This window comes from Heloderma suspectum, chromosome 7 (genome assembly GCF_057233095.1).
Source record: "Heloderma suspectum isolate Gila_16-S chromosome 7, 16-S_ref, whole genome shotgun sequence".
Classification (NCBI taxonomy): Eukaryota; Metazoa; Chordata; class Lepidosauria; order Squamata; family Helodermatidae; genus Heloderma; species Heloderma suspectum.
The window spans coordinates 52,248,360-52,263,447 of record NC_139464.1 but is presented as its reverse complement, the minus strand read 5'-3'; the positions used below and the strand labels follow the sequence as shown (position 1 = coordinate 52,263,447).

Below are 15,088 nucleotides of genomic sequence, written 5' to 3'. Positions count from 1 at the left end.
CAGAAGAGCAAAACACACAAAATGCAACACACAAAACGCACAGTTGTTAGAGATCAAGCTTAAAGACTTTCAGCTGAATATGAGCTCATTTCTAAAATTACTGTCTTTCCTAATGAGCCTGATTTCTCATAAAACAGAAAGAATAGCATCAAATAATAGTGCTCAAAAAGTAAATGGACCATGTTTTCTCATGCTGTCTTCCTTCATGATCATTTCTCTATTGTCCAAAGTGAGTTACCCTGTTAAAGAAAATGAGCATTAGTACAGAGGAAATGAAGAGTCCAATTATATTCCTTAGTGAACCATGACCGCAGATTTCTGTGTTTTGTCCTTCCTTTGCTGAAGAATTGAATTGGTCTTTCTTCTTTTGAGGTTGTAATAAACACGTTTTGCTGCACTGTTCATGGTAAAATTCAGTACACCTATCTGGACTATGCATCACACCCAGCAGCAGAAGCAGGTGCTTCTTCCCACCCCCACCCCCCTCATTCCCAGCTCAGCTTAGGACCCATTACCAGTCAAGACCCATTCGGCCCTAGACTATGCAGAATATTGAGAAATTAAATGAGCCTGTGCAGAGTGCCTTTTGCTCATCTTTTAGAACCGCAGCCCTCCATCTGAGATCAGAGGAAAGAGCTTAGAGGTCAAATGGTGTGACTTCAAGGCAGGGCTCAGCCCCGGCACTTCTCATTCTAGAAATTAAAGGCCATCCTAAGCAAAAAAACTAAGTGATATAGAAGGATGGAAAGTATTGCATGTGCAATGATTAGAGACAGTGTGGTGTAGTGATTTGGGCAGAGATGCAGAACATGAGGACTGGGGGCCACATCTGGCCCTCTGGGAGTTCCCAAAAAGCCATGCCCCCTTTCCCTAACCACCAAGCATTCAGTGATTTCCCAACCCCCGCCCCACATTCTAAGAGGTTGAAATTAGAGCTGTGCACAGATGTCCTCTCAAAATTCTCCAGCCTATTTGTGGGCAGAGAAATGGAGGGGGGGGGGAATTTCATCGAATTTCTCCTAGGGGAGGAGAAATTCTCCAACAGTTTCTCACAGATAGGGCTCACAATTGGCAGGGGTTGTAGCTTTCTTTTTTCCCCAAGGGTTTTTGGCTTATTGCACTGCTTCTGTATGTAGGTGGCAACAGCATCAACTGTGATGAGGCTTCCACTTTTTGAGGCAGAATTTTGGATTTCTGTTGGTGGTTCTTTTGAGCTTACCTAATCACTGTGAGGTGGCCAAGAGTGCTGTGTTTTTTCTCTCTATTATACATCTTTCCATTGCTCTGCAGCCTCCCAGGCCACCTGCACTTTCTGAACTGAAAAAGCCCCATGGGAGCAATTGCCTCACGATGTTTTCCTCATGATGGCATTAAATGAAGTGCGGGAAGCCAAGGAGGCTACAGGCAGCCACAGAGATGACTGTACAATGACAGACAGGACACTCATGCACACTCCTCAGCCACCTCCTGAGTAAGGTAAGCACAAGAACCCCAAGCCCAGCCCACGAGAATTTCTCCGAAATTTCTTCTCCTTTGAATTTCTTTTTGAAAGCAATTTCTCTTCTGTCAGATTGAATGGGAATAAAATATGATGATATTTTGGGGATTCTGGCCCACTGCTTTTGCCTTTGGGCCTGCCCACCACTGGAATGCAGCCCCTGATTGCTCCCCTAAAATAGAATTTGGCTCTTGGACTGAAAGAGATTTTGCACTCTTGAGTTAGGGTGTTTGACTGGGACTGATGAGACCTGGGTTCAAGACCCCACTTGGCCATGAAGCTCACTAAGTGATTTGGGGCCAGTTACTGACTCCCAGCCTGACTTACCTTGTTGTTATGAGGATAAAATGGAGAGGAGATGAAGCATGTACACCACCTTGGGTTCCTTGGAGGAAAGGCAGGAGATAAATGTAACAAGTAAACAAACTATTAAAGCAGTCTCCTCCCTTAAGTCAAGAGCTGGGATTGCTGCATTGGTGTGCTTATTTTAATCCAACAAATTTGAAGCTTCTATCATTATTTGTTGTTGTTCAGTCGTTCAGTCATGTCCGACTCTTCTTGACCCCATGGACCATAGCACGCCAGGCCTTCCTGTCCTCCGCTCTGTCCCGGAGTGTGCTCAAGTTCATATTCATTGCATCGGTGATGCTATCTAGCCATCTCATCCTCTGCCGTCCCCTTCTCCTTTTGCCTTCAATCTTTCCCAGCATCAGGGTCTTTTCCAGGGAGTTTTCTCTTTGCATTAGGTGGCCAAAATATTGGAGCTTCAGCTTCAGTATCTGTCCTTCCAATGAGCACTCAGGGTTGATTTCCTGTAGGATGGACTGAATGAATTGACCTCCTTGCAGTCCAGGGGATTCGTAAGAGTCTTCTCCAGCACCACAGTTCGAAAGCATCAATTCTTCGGCGCTTAGCCTTCCTTATAGTCCAGCTCTCACAGCCATACATTACTACTGGGAAAACCATAGCTTTGATTATACGAACCTTTGTTGGCAAGGTGATTTGTCTGCTTCTTACTATGCTGTCTAGGTGTGCCATAGCTTTCCTCTGAAGGAGCAAGCGTCTTTTAATTTCATGGCTACAGTCACTGTCTGCAGAGATCTTGGAGCCCAAGAAAATAAAATCTGTCACTGCTTCCATTTCTTCCCCTTCTATATGCCAGGAAGTGATGGGGCCAGATGCCATGATCTTCATTTTTTTAATGTTGCGTTTCAAACCAGCTTTTGCACTCTCCACTTTTACCCTCAACAAGAGACTCTTTAGATCCTCTTCACTTTCTGCCATTAGGATGGTATCGTCTGCGAATCTGAGGTTGTTGATAATTCTCCCGGCAATCTTAATTCTTTCCGACCTGTGATTCATCCAACCCGGCATTTCTCATGATGTACTCTGCATATACATTAAATAAGCAGGGCGACAATATACAGCCTTGTCGTACTCCTTTCCCAATTTTGAACCAATCGGTTGTTCCATGTCCGGTTCTTACTGTTGCTTCTTGACCCTCGTACAGGTTTCTCAGGAGACAGGTAAGGTGGTCTGGTACTCCCATCTCTTTAAGAATTTGCCAGAGTTTGTTGTGATCCACACAATCAAAGGCTTTAGTGTAGTTCTATCATTATACCGGGAGCCCATTCCTGGCTGTCAGCAGTAGGACATCGTTGGATCCTACTCTCTATATTTTAAGATCTATGAATTTATAAACTGGATGTGCTATTTTTGGTCGTTTGTTTTGTTTTGGAGTGGTGTGTCATGCTCATTGCATCACCTCCATATCAGTTTATAATAAATTGGTTAAACTTTAAGGTGCCATGAGATTCTTTGTTGTTTCTTGCTGGTTGGAGTATACTGGGCCAGATGGACCAATAGTCTGACTCAGAATAAGGTAGCTTCATATGTTCAGGAAAACAATGCCCACCTTCTCACGTGGACAGGTTTTCACTATGTGCAATCTACCACTTTTCCCGAGCCTACCTTCTCCCATGAGGACTACTGGGGAAATCAGCCTAGCATCAGCATTTATGATACCTCCACATTGGTCCCTGCTGGCTACAAACTTCCTGCACCAGTAAATAAGGTCTTAGATTTTCAAAACACCCATAAAACATCTCAGACATCATTGCAACAGCCTGGACCAGGATAGCCAGCAACTACATCTGGGTCAAGTATTTGATTGGGCTGCTAGATATATATCTTCTACTGTTCTTTGTGTGAAACAAGTGAGTCTTCCCTAGACACTGCTTCATGCAATTGGCTTTCCGATATGACACAAAAGAGCCCCACTATTGGCCACCCGTATAGAGCAGCACGCTTTAGGATCTCAAACTAATGTTAGCACCATTAGCTGCATTTATACATCTTCTCATAAGGATGTGAAAATGCAGACACAGGCCAGTCATAATAGATAGCTTGCTCATACTGCTGCAAACAATACTCCAGAATAATGGTATAATACGATATTTTGTCCCACATTTTCTGTATTTGTGATTACATTTAAATAATGAATGTTTCAGGTAAGAATTGCTGAATGCTTTAAACTCTCCCTCCAGCTTTTCACCACCAAAGGTGCTGAAAGTGAACTTGGAATTATAGAAAGGATCATTCATTCATTCATTCATTCCTGTTGTTTCTGACACCTGGTCAGGTTCAACAGTCTCATAATATAAAGCATGTGGTGATGGTAAATATATGATCCAGTGAAACTAATATATTGCATTAGGTAAAGTGTCAGTATTGTATACAAAATGTTTAATTCCGCCATTGTAACCATGACTTTCTTCATATGTGGATTTACATAGTGAAGTGAAGTATTCAAAAACCACTTGTGAGTAGAATTTGGGATTGCAGTCTGTTTTTTGCATTATTAGGAAACACTGGATCTTTTCAAAACAGATTAGTTTTAGACAGTAGCTGACTTACTTGTTTTTGATGGCTATGAATTAGAGTTTGTTTTAATTTCAGTCAGTCAGTTACTTAATTCAGATGTTGAAAGAACACATTTTCACAGTCTTGAAAAGGTTTAATGGAACCAGTCTTTTGACTAAACAATGCAAGTTGGCTTTGTTTGAAAATCATATTAAATGCTTGACAAAACCATGCAGTGAAGACAGAACAGTTACACAATGACACAATTATGTAATGACACAAACAGCATCCTTTCACCAAGGCGTTAAAATTAGATTGAAATCCATAGTAGTTTAAGAAATTAATAGTTTACTTTCGCAATTTAATACATTAACTCCTTCAGCCCCAAAGATTAGAAATTTCTTATAATAACCAGAAAAAGTCCAATAACCTGAACTGTAATCTTTTTTTGTTGTATCCCTCTTGTTCTTATTTATATGGATTTAGAAATAAATGGGGGGCAATTATCCCGAATAGATCCTTGAAAAATATTTTTTTTTCCAGCCTAGAGGATAACAGTAGAGCAATATTTTAGGAGGGAAAGTTGAAAAGGTTGCCAATGACGTCAGAAACAACTACTCATGTTAACCAGAACATATACTTGTTCAGGATATTTATTTGTAAGTACATCTCTGGTGTTATTTCTGAAGATTAGTCCACACAGTCTTCATAATCAGTCATGTGTCTTTCTAGAATGAAAAAGAATTCTTGTTTTATTGAACTGTGTGTGTGTGTGTGAGGGGGAAGCACTAGGACATCCATGTAGCATTGTAAATTAATAGTACAAAAAAGAGCAGAATCATATTCTGAAGAGAAAAGGACTTTCCTTGTTCATTTCAGTGTGTGTGTGTGTGTGTGTGTAATGTATGCATATATATATACACACACACACACACACATATATATATATATATATATATATATATATATTGTTGTTGTTGTTGTTCAGTCGTTCAGTCGTGTCCGACTCTTCGTGACCCCATGGACCATAGCACGCCAGGCCTTCCTGTCCTGCGCTCTCTCCCGGAGTGTGCTCAAGTTCATATTCATTGCAATATATATAAATATATATACACATATACACACACACACACACATACACAAACACAGAGAGGGGGGGGGAGAGGGAGAGAGATCCTCACCAGCTTCTTAGAAAATAATTCCATTCAGGCTGAGGAGAATTACTGCCTAGCAGATTCTATTTATCTGTAGCTTAAAAAGCAGCTGCGTTTTTGTAAAAACCAATGAATGTGGCAGTCCTACTTAAAGGTAGAAGAAAAAGAACACCCCTTGTTTTGTAATAAGGGGATTTTCAATTTAAAAGCGAGAGAGGGCCTGTTGTGTGAAGTATGGTTATTACATTCATTGTATTCTATCTCACTCACCAGGAGGCTAATAATGAAGGAGTTAGTAAAGGAGGCCAATGCCATGAGGGTTATCTCCCAGTCCCAGATGCTGGATAAGTTGAAGAAGGCAGAATCGCTTTTCCATGACATTCAGGTCTGAATGATGACTTGGAGAAGAAAAGACTATTCTTTCCAAGGTAAACAGACCATTTCCTCTGTCAGCTGTATATACTTGTCTAAAATATGTTTATATAGATATCTATAAAGTTCACTTTATCACTTTCAGGTTTTTCCCCTTCTGTGTGACAATGAGCTTTCAGCAATACAACCCTGAGACAAAAGGTCCACTCTGGGCCCAGCCACACCTAAAGGGAAGCTTTGAAGGAATTGCCAGGTTCCCTTTTAATAATGAGAGAGAAATTACTCAAATGGAGTCAGCAGAAAATGAAAAAGTAGCCTTCCTACTGTGAATAATTCCACCAAGTGCCAAGGGGCTAGTTGAGAAATGGCTTCACAAGGTGAATATCCTTAGCTCTTACTTAGGATTTTGTAACCATCCAATTGTTTTCTCTTTTAGGAGCCATGAATTTAAGCATTCTTAAACACAAGCATATTTCCAGGTTAAATGGCTGTCAGAAAATTTGTCTGTGTCGACAGACCAAATATCATCCTGATTGCTGTTATTTATGGAAACTAATTTAATATATGCAAATATGCACAAATAGCCCTCAAAAGGCTCTCAGGGTGGGAGACTTAATAAATGTGTGTGTCTGAAAGCATCTATGTGAATGTGTGTAACTGTCTTTGTATGTGTCCTTGCTTTTTTGTGGTAATTTTTATTGTTTATAGCTCACATTTTTCAAAGATGAGTTTAAAGATACATTGGGGTTTCAATTCTTCCTCAGACAAGTTAAATATATGAGTGTATTTAACTTGGGTTCTGTGATTAAACTTTAATTTTCAATACATGTATGCTAAAGAAACACAAATGACATATGTGGCAGTATATTAAGCATTACCACTTTGGCCGCTCAAACAATTTAATTAGTTTTCAGTGTGAATTAAGTTGAGGATTTCTCATTGGGTCGTTCCCCTTTTGCTTTATTTTACCATATAAACAAACACACAATCAAAACAAGTCTTCTGAAATCTTAACTCAAGCCTATTTTCAGTGTTATTCTTTTTTCTTTTTGTCAGAGATGCAGACTTCCTCTTAAAAATGCAAATAAAAATGGGAGCCTCTGCTTCCTCCCTGCTGAATGTCCTGCAGCTCTTTGCTTCCTCCTTTCATTTCAGGCTCTCAGCCAACAAGGGGGTGCAGCTGAGGCAAACAATTTCCTTCTTCCACAAATAAAGACTGCCATGCAATGCAAAGGCACTGAAGGAAACTTTCAACCCATGGCTGTATTTCTCAAGAAGCCCCCAAGAATGAAAGGATTAAACTGGCAAAGGGCCAATTTTATTATGTGGATTTTGTTTGGCAGAGCAAAAGCACAATAGGAAAAGTCTACTCCCCTCCTTCCTGTCTTGCCAAAATAAAAACAACTTTCATGACTCTGGGTTTCCCACATATCTCAGCCATGTGATATCACCATGCCAACATAGCATTAATCTCCTCCACAGTGACTATTTCAAAAGAATCAAGGCCACAGCCTAATCCACCACACTCTGCAATCCAAAACTGAATTAGGAACACCAGACATAATTGGGCCAAACTTTCAGCACTTTCATGTCCAGGTAATTTCCATGGAAAAGTTAAGTATGCACTTAAATCTCTCCTATTGAAATCCATGGGATTAGAAGTATTTAGCTTGGACTGGATTGTGCTCATTTTCTATTAATTTCACAACACTTTTTTTAAAAAGAAGACAAGATTTTTTATTTTTAAACACAGTGGCTCTGATCTAGCTGTAGTCTCACAATAACTAGTGGGCCCAATGCAGATACATATCACTATCATATAAAATGACACATCCAGTTAGTTTAGCCGGTTGTAGATGAATATTGTGGTACAGATGAAGATGTACTTCCAGTTGGGCACTGCCATGCACATAGAGCAGGGGTGGGCAATTTGTGGCTCTCCAGATGTTTTGGCCTACCACTCCCATCAGCCCTAGCCAGCATAACTAATGGTGAGGGTTGATAGGAGCTGTAGGCCAGATCATCTGGAGGGCCACAAGTTGCCCACCCCTGATATATTATAAAGTGAGCACATCTGTTTCAGCATGCGGAACATCTTTGCTAGATTGAGTCAGCTATGGGAAAGGAAGAGATTATGTAAGGCTGCTGTGTTGTATACATATATAAACATGCACGTGGCAGTATATGATTATCCCCTTTCTCCTGAGATTATTTGCATGGGGCTAGATCCAATATGTAGAAAGCAGACTTCTGCTCACACAGTGGGAGTTCCCCTTCCCCTCTCCCCCCCGCAACCCCTACATGCCCCCTAAAATCTGATCCAGTGGATCCCTTAACCCTCCAGAGCAGATTTGGGAAGTGTGCAAGGGGCTGCAGGAACAGGGGTAATTCGAACCACCCGCAGTGTCCATTCTCCTGGCGGAAGGACATAATTGGATACAACCCATGTTATTCATTTCAAGAACAGATAAACAATACCAACGTATGCATGTCTACTTAGAAGTAGACATGCATTGAATTCAATGGGGCTTGATCCCAGGTTAAGTGTGTTTAGGATTGCAACTAAAATATCCTAACTAAAGACAGAGAATGGAATATATATTATTCTATATGTAAAGTGTAGAGTTTAGTAGTATACCAATTAATTTGAGATTAGACAAATATTTTGATCCCAGTTTTGTTTTGTACTTGTCATCAGTGCCCCTGACAAAATAAAAAAGGAAGATAAACAGCTGTGTACATTTTTATGCATATTATTTAAACTCAGCTAAAAGCATATTGGAAAGTTTGGGAGTGCATTAATCTGGACCCAATTACAGGCTATTTGTCCTTCAACATTACAAAATGAGATTAATAAATATAAACTACAGTTTCATATGCAGTATTTAAATCATTTGCATGTTTTATGCATGATAATTTAATTTATTTATGCAGTTCATTTCATTTCTGGGTTTCCTCCTCTCACTTATGCTAACCATACTGTGCTAGACAAGAAACAGGATTTGACAAGGCAGGCAGAGAATAGTAACAGATAAATAAAATGGAGTAGATTTACAGTGGTAATTGTTAATTGCAAATTAAAATTAATTCAAACACATCCAGGGTTCTTTTGCTAAGGTTAACGTTAGCTATATTATTTAAAGTGTTGATTTTAGCCTTTTGAGGCACTTTGGATATTCTTTAGTATATGTACAAATGTGGAAGCGAAATTATTTCCAAAAGGTTCTGAATTTAAGTCATTTTATTGACTTTTCAATTACCCTAGAGACTTGTGTTTCAACTTGGCCAATTTGCAGGAAGAAGAAGAATAGTCATCTACTCTATGAATGACTGTATTTATTTCAGGACCTATGGAGTCCTGGTTTGATTTTGAAAATAACAGTACAAGATCATTTCTTCATTGTTCAATAGACATATGATTGTAGGATAGATAGTGGAATTATCATGGATTGGGATATATTAAGACCTAGAGAAAGGTTTGCTATATAGGATGTTCATGGGCCTTGACTTTCACAGCACTGTACTGTACTTTCCACATCTCCCTGTTAGTCTCAGATACTTTAGTGTGCCTACAGTGCTGTTGTCTAACTTGTCTGATCCTCAGCCCCCAAAGCAAATTCCATGTTTGCAGTGGCCATATCAGAAAGCTACAGAGGGAATGGGTTCAAGGATTCTTAAGTTTCCAAGGCCATGTTCATAGTTCTCTTGTCTTTTGTATGTGTCCAAAGATGTCTGTTGCAGTGCTATTTTCTGTGGTGTCCTGTCTATTCGGTGAATTCAATGGCTGTGTGTTGTGACTGTCCCCCAATCTGTTTAGCTAGCAACCTCTCTGAAGCCTAAATTGCTGCTAATTTGTGATGTAACCATTGTGGTGTGTTTTTTAAATCACTGAAATGTAGTTTTAAAATGTTGAGTAATGTAGCATGAAATTCTCAGTTAGTTTGGAAATGGTTGTGAAATCATGTGAAGAAAATCAGTATTGCATCTGATCAAGATAAATTCACTCTAGTGTTTTATGGCTTTTTATTCCTATGTGATAGTAATAAAGTCTCATGTAGGGATGGAAGCCATGAAATACATTGTGAAAAATCATCAACTAAGATGAGCCATCAGAATAGAATCATTATAGTAGTAGAGCTGTTAACGATTATTGGAAAATGATGTAGTATGTTGTTTTGTTGACTTCCACGCTTGCACTGTTTCTTCATTGCCTCACCCTTAGAGTTTGAAGGATAAAGGAACTAGTTTCTAACAAAATAATTCATCTTTTAAGCCAGCATCTAAGTCTTATATTTTAGTACATTTTAATTTTTTATGTTATTAAAGATTACACTGTGCATGAAACACTGAATTATGTCAGCCATAACATAAATTTAAAAAAATCTATGGAATTTATGAGAAGGTCCAGGTTTCTTTACTCCCATACTCAGGAAATGATCCAAATCCTAAGGTAGAATTGAAGCAACAGTTCCAATATTCTGCATTGATATGTTTTTCCTAAAAGTGCATGTTCTCCCTTCCCTGACATGGACTCTGGGAATCTATAGTCCTGGGGCATGCATGCAATTTATGAAAAGTAAGTGCTTTACAGCCGCAAATGGGGCAAAATACACCATTTATGGCTGTAATTTTCCTGTGATAGGCTAATGGCAGCTGCCATTAGCCTATCACATCTTTTTGAAAGTTGCAGATGCATCAGGGCTCCAGAGAAATCAGTGGGGCCCCAAGCAATCTGGATTTCCCAATGGCAGATCCCCTGGACTGGATCTCCCATCCCTATTTGCGGGTTGTGAAATGAGTGTGTGTGTGTGTGTGTGTGTGTGTAGGGGGGTACGCTTTGCCAAATATTCTCTTGGGCAAGGTGGAATTTTTCAACACTTTGGACAGGGGGGAAAAAAAGAAAATTATTTTCTATTTGTTTTTGGCTCAGATAATACTCAATGAAACTATATAAAAGGGAACTGGAATGAGCAGGCCCACGCCTATTGCTTACTTCAAGAATATTAACCAAATATTCTGTCTGTCTGTCTGTCTGTCTGTCTGTCTGTCTATCTATCTATCCATCCATCCATCCATCCATCCATACATCCATCTATCATCTATCTAATATTTCTAGGCTGCCCTTAAAGGTGGAAGTGCCTCAAGGTGGTGAAAATATTAAAATTGGACCCACAGTTATGCCCCAAATTCTCCATCCTATCCACAGCTGACAAAAGTGGGGAGGCCATTTTGCTGAATATTCTCCATTCATGTATAATATTAGCTTTGCACTTAAATTAATTTTAAAACATGTTTGTATAAAACGGTTTAAAACATGTTTGTAGTAACACAGTTTAAGCTTAATTAAATCCAGGGCCAGCCCTACCATTAGGCAGAGCAAGGCAATAGCTTCAGGTGGAAGAGTCTGGGGGCGGTGGTGGCACCCTCCCAGCTGTTCCTCCTAAATTCCCCACCTGTTCCACTCACTTGGAGGACAGAGCTCTGTATACCACACATCCTGTCCTGAGCCCCCTAAACTAGACTGCTACATCAGGTTTGGTACAGGATAGTAAAATTCAACTGCCAATCCAGTCAGCTTCTATGGGGAGGGGGCTCCGTCTTGTCCATCACCTAAGACAGCAAATAGTCTTGGTCCAGCCCTGATTAAATCACAGCCATAGTGTGAAGTAAATCATTGTATGAACAACACCTTGCTTAACTCATTTCCTGAGTGGCTTTCTATTATACCCATGTACCAGAAGTGTGTGTGCGTGTGTATGTGTTCATTCATGTGAGGGTGTGGTGGTCATAATTCACAGGTGCAATAACCATAACATTTGTTCATGAATAAGATCACAAATCTTACTGCTGCATTGCTGGTCTGGAGTGCCATGGCTTCAGGATTCTTTGTGTGTCCACTCCCTAAGAGCACTGGTGGTTGCTCCTGGAGACAGAAGCTCTTTTTGTAATCAGTTGTTTCCACTCTCATTCCACAGCAGTGGAATTTCCATTGCCACAACTACAGTGTGATCCAGAGCTGCAGAAAGGTTTTGGCCACTGGGCATGGGGCAACGAGGATCTTTGTGTGAAGAATACATTAGAAGGCTTTGTTCCTCTCCCACCTACCTTTGTTGATGTCTTATGTCAAGATTCTCAAGCTGTTTCTTTCTTTCTTTTTTAAATTTAGGGCCACTGACTCTCAACAAAACCTGAGAAGAGTTGCTCCAGTTAAGTGGATTAGGTATCCATTTACAGATGAATGGATGATCTACCATTGTCATGCAGTATGAGAGTCACATGCACAGTGCTCAAGGATGCAGTCAAGTGTCCTAACTACTCAACCATTTCACTTTTAATCTATGAAACTGTTTATGTTCATTATAACCAGAACATAGTGGTCCCTTGAAACTAGTACACCATCATAATTAATTCTGGTACGTGGCAGAAAATCACCTGGGTAACACTACCTGGCCTTCAGCTAGTTTATTACTTTTTTAAAATTCTCCAAGATACTGGGTTGAATACTCTAGCTAACCACACTGATGATCTGACTGTGTGCAGTGTGGGTGGAGAAGCAGGGATGGGTAAATGTGTGGGGAAAATCACATATCAATGTTCTTTTTCTTTTCCTCTTCACAACCCAACAAGTCACTTAGGAGGATGGTAGCTCCTACACATCGATCCAAGTGACCGGTTGCATGGCTGTGGAGCTTTCTCCTTATTTCCACAAACCTGGAGTTCTGCATTAGTTAAGAATGAGAAGGATCAAGAAACTGTTTTAGAAAGCACTTTCCTAGATTATTACATTTTAATAGACACTGACTCCCAGAAGAAAGAGAAGGTTTTCCTTCATCTCTCTCTTCCACTCTTTTACACACACCTATGTACACATAGTTGGCAAGTTAAAATTCTGCCTCTACCAGCTATAGACCAGTGTTTCCATCCAGCTATGACACTTTATTGGGGAGATGCTGTTCAGAAATAGCTTAAGGCTATGCACATGTTTGGAGATAATATTATTGGGAAATGAACCGAAGAGGTTCAAATTTCAAAAGCACACTATGAGAATAACTGTACTGTAAATTGTGAGTGAACAATTTACACCAATTTATTTGGTGTAATTGGAAACACTGATAACTGAAATTATGTAGCATTACACACCACTGTTTCCCATATGATGAGGAAGCTTGATTCATAGTGCTAGCCCCTTGCTACATGACATAATGGGAATTAAAGAACTTCTGCCACTAGTCTCAGTCTCACTTTGTAAGAAAAACATAAAAACCTTTATGGAAATTCTGAAAACACAAACACAAGTTATGGAAAATGAATCCTGTCTAATATTCCATACAGTTTTGGATTTCTGGTTTTGTTAATAAGTTGGATGATATAACAAACCTTTGTGAAGTGCTGTAAGTTTATAGAAAATCAATTTTAAAAATGCCCCAAAGGCATCAAAATATCACAATATGACCGAATCTGCTGCAAGTTACTTTGTTGATTTAATCTATTCTAATAAAGACTTCTGCCTGTTCACTACTAGTTGTGTGTTGTTGGTGTTGTTTATAAAAAGGTCATATGTAAGTCCTTTCTTTCACCAGCCAGAAAGTGATGTTTAGGAAGTCAAATTCTAGTTTAACTGTAATTCTGAAGTTTCTATCCTAAAATATTGTGTATCCTTCCAAAATAATTAATTGATTTAAATAAATAAGGCCACTGTTGACCATTTGGATATTAAAAGTATGTCTGCCCTGCTGTAACCATTAGAAAATGTGATAAACACATCTGACAATTAACTTGTAAGAATGGTCTCAAAATGACTCTTTCTGTGGCAAACCTGGATTGTATGTAATGTAAAACGTATGGCAGCCTTTCCCCAACCTGGTGCCCTACAGATCTGTTGGAGTACAATTCCCATGATTCTCAGCCACTGAGACCAATGGGGAATGATAGGAGTTGCAGTCCAGCACATCTGGAAGGCATCAGGTTGGGAAAGGCTGATTTACATGAACACTGTGGAGCAGGGCATAGCCAAAGGACTCTTTGGGGAGCCACTTCCTTCTTCCCCCATGCATATGTTTTCTCCTGGGGGCTTTCAGCCAGGTGAATTTTATGCCAAGTGCATTGCAACTTGCCTAGCAATTAACTGGACTATGAGGCCCTTGGGCATCTCACATACTAGTATCCAGCAGGCCTGCCCCACTCAAGGGCCTGGGCTTTGTGTGTCTGAATGCTAGGGGTCTGTACACTAGGGTGCTGAAGAGAAGCAGGAATGTCTCTATGTGAGGTGCAAATAGGTCTCACATTCAACGTAATCAGCGTAATCGCTTGGCGCATCTTGCAACGTGCCTGGCAGGGAAGAGGGGGAAGGACTCTATAGACTGCTGTGACTACACCCTCCTTCATTCACTGAGCTGCACTGAGTCACTGGAGGGAACAGATCATCCCTAATGTTTTGAAAGTAAATTATTGCTTGCCAGTCTTTTATTCCATACATTCCTTTAGTTTCACATGCGCAAAATATCTACCCCAGGAGCAGGGCACCTGCATCCCCCCGCCGAATGTTGTTGGACTACTAATCCCATCACCCATGACCACTGGCCATCCTGGCTGGGACTGATGGGAGTTGGAGTCTCAGAACATCTGGAGTGGGGAGCCACTGGACCTCCAGATGTTGTTGGGTTCTGACTTGCACCAGGATGCTATGGGGAAGCCAGAAAATCCCTCTTCAGCATTACCAGTTTACAGAAGATATTCCTTCCTCACCGCACAGACTTGAGAGTTGTATTAAAATATGCAGTGGTACCTGCAAATGTCTCTTCATTATTTTAGCCAACACCACACAGGACAGGAGGGAGGGAGCTCCTGATTCCAAATTGTCAAAGCATGCACTTAGCAGATCCCAGGTCCACTGTAATTCGACTATCAAGTTTTCTAAGTCTGCATCCAGAAGGCAGCTTCTTCCATGGTTGATAAATAGTGGTAACACTAAACCCAAATGAGGAGAGGTATAATGGCTCCTTTCTACAAAAGTCATCCTTTTGGACTGTGCCACTCCCACTGGTCACACAATATCCCAGTCTGCCATATGAATCAGGGCCCTTGACACTTGGAAAACTCTTGGTCTGGAAACATCCTAAAGAGCAACATTGATTGCACTGCAGCTTTGGAGGAGAGGGGTGTGATGGCAAGGAATGCCACAGGTATCTCTTAAAGTATTTGT

The 15,088-nt window shown here is 40.3% G+C and overlaps 1 long non-coding RNA gene across 1 annotated transcript in view; it reads left to right on the top strand.

Annotated features, from left to right (window-relative positions):
- LOC146339779 (uncharacterized) overlaps positions 1-13,601 on the top strand; it is a 40,038-nt gene extending 26,437 nt beyond the window's left edge. Inside the window, exons 3-6 of the long non-coding RNA XR_014784567.1 lie at positions 4,904-5,019; positions 5,788-5,942; positions 6,032-6,263; positions 12,053-13,601. This is a non-coding gene — a long non-coding RNA (uncharacterized LOC146339779). The remainder of the gene's footprint in view (positions 1-4,903; positions 5,020-5,787; positions 5,943-6,031; positions 6,264-12,052) is intronic.
- The last annotated feature ends 1,487 nt before the right edge of the window (positions 13,602-15,088 follow it).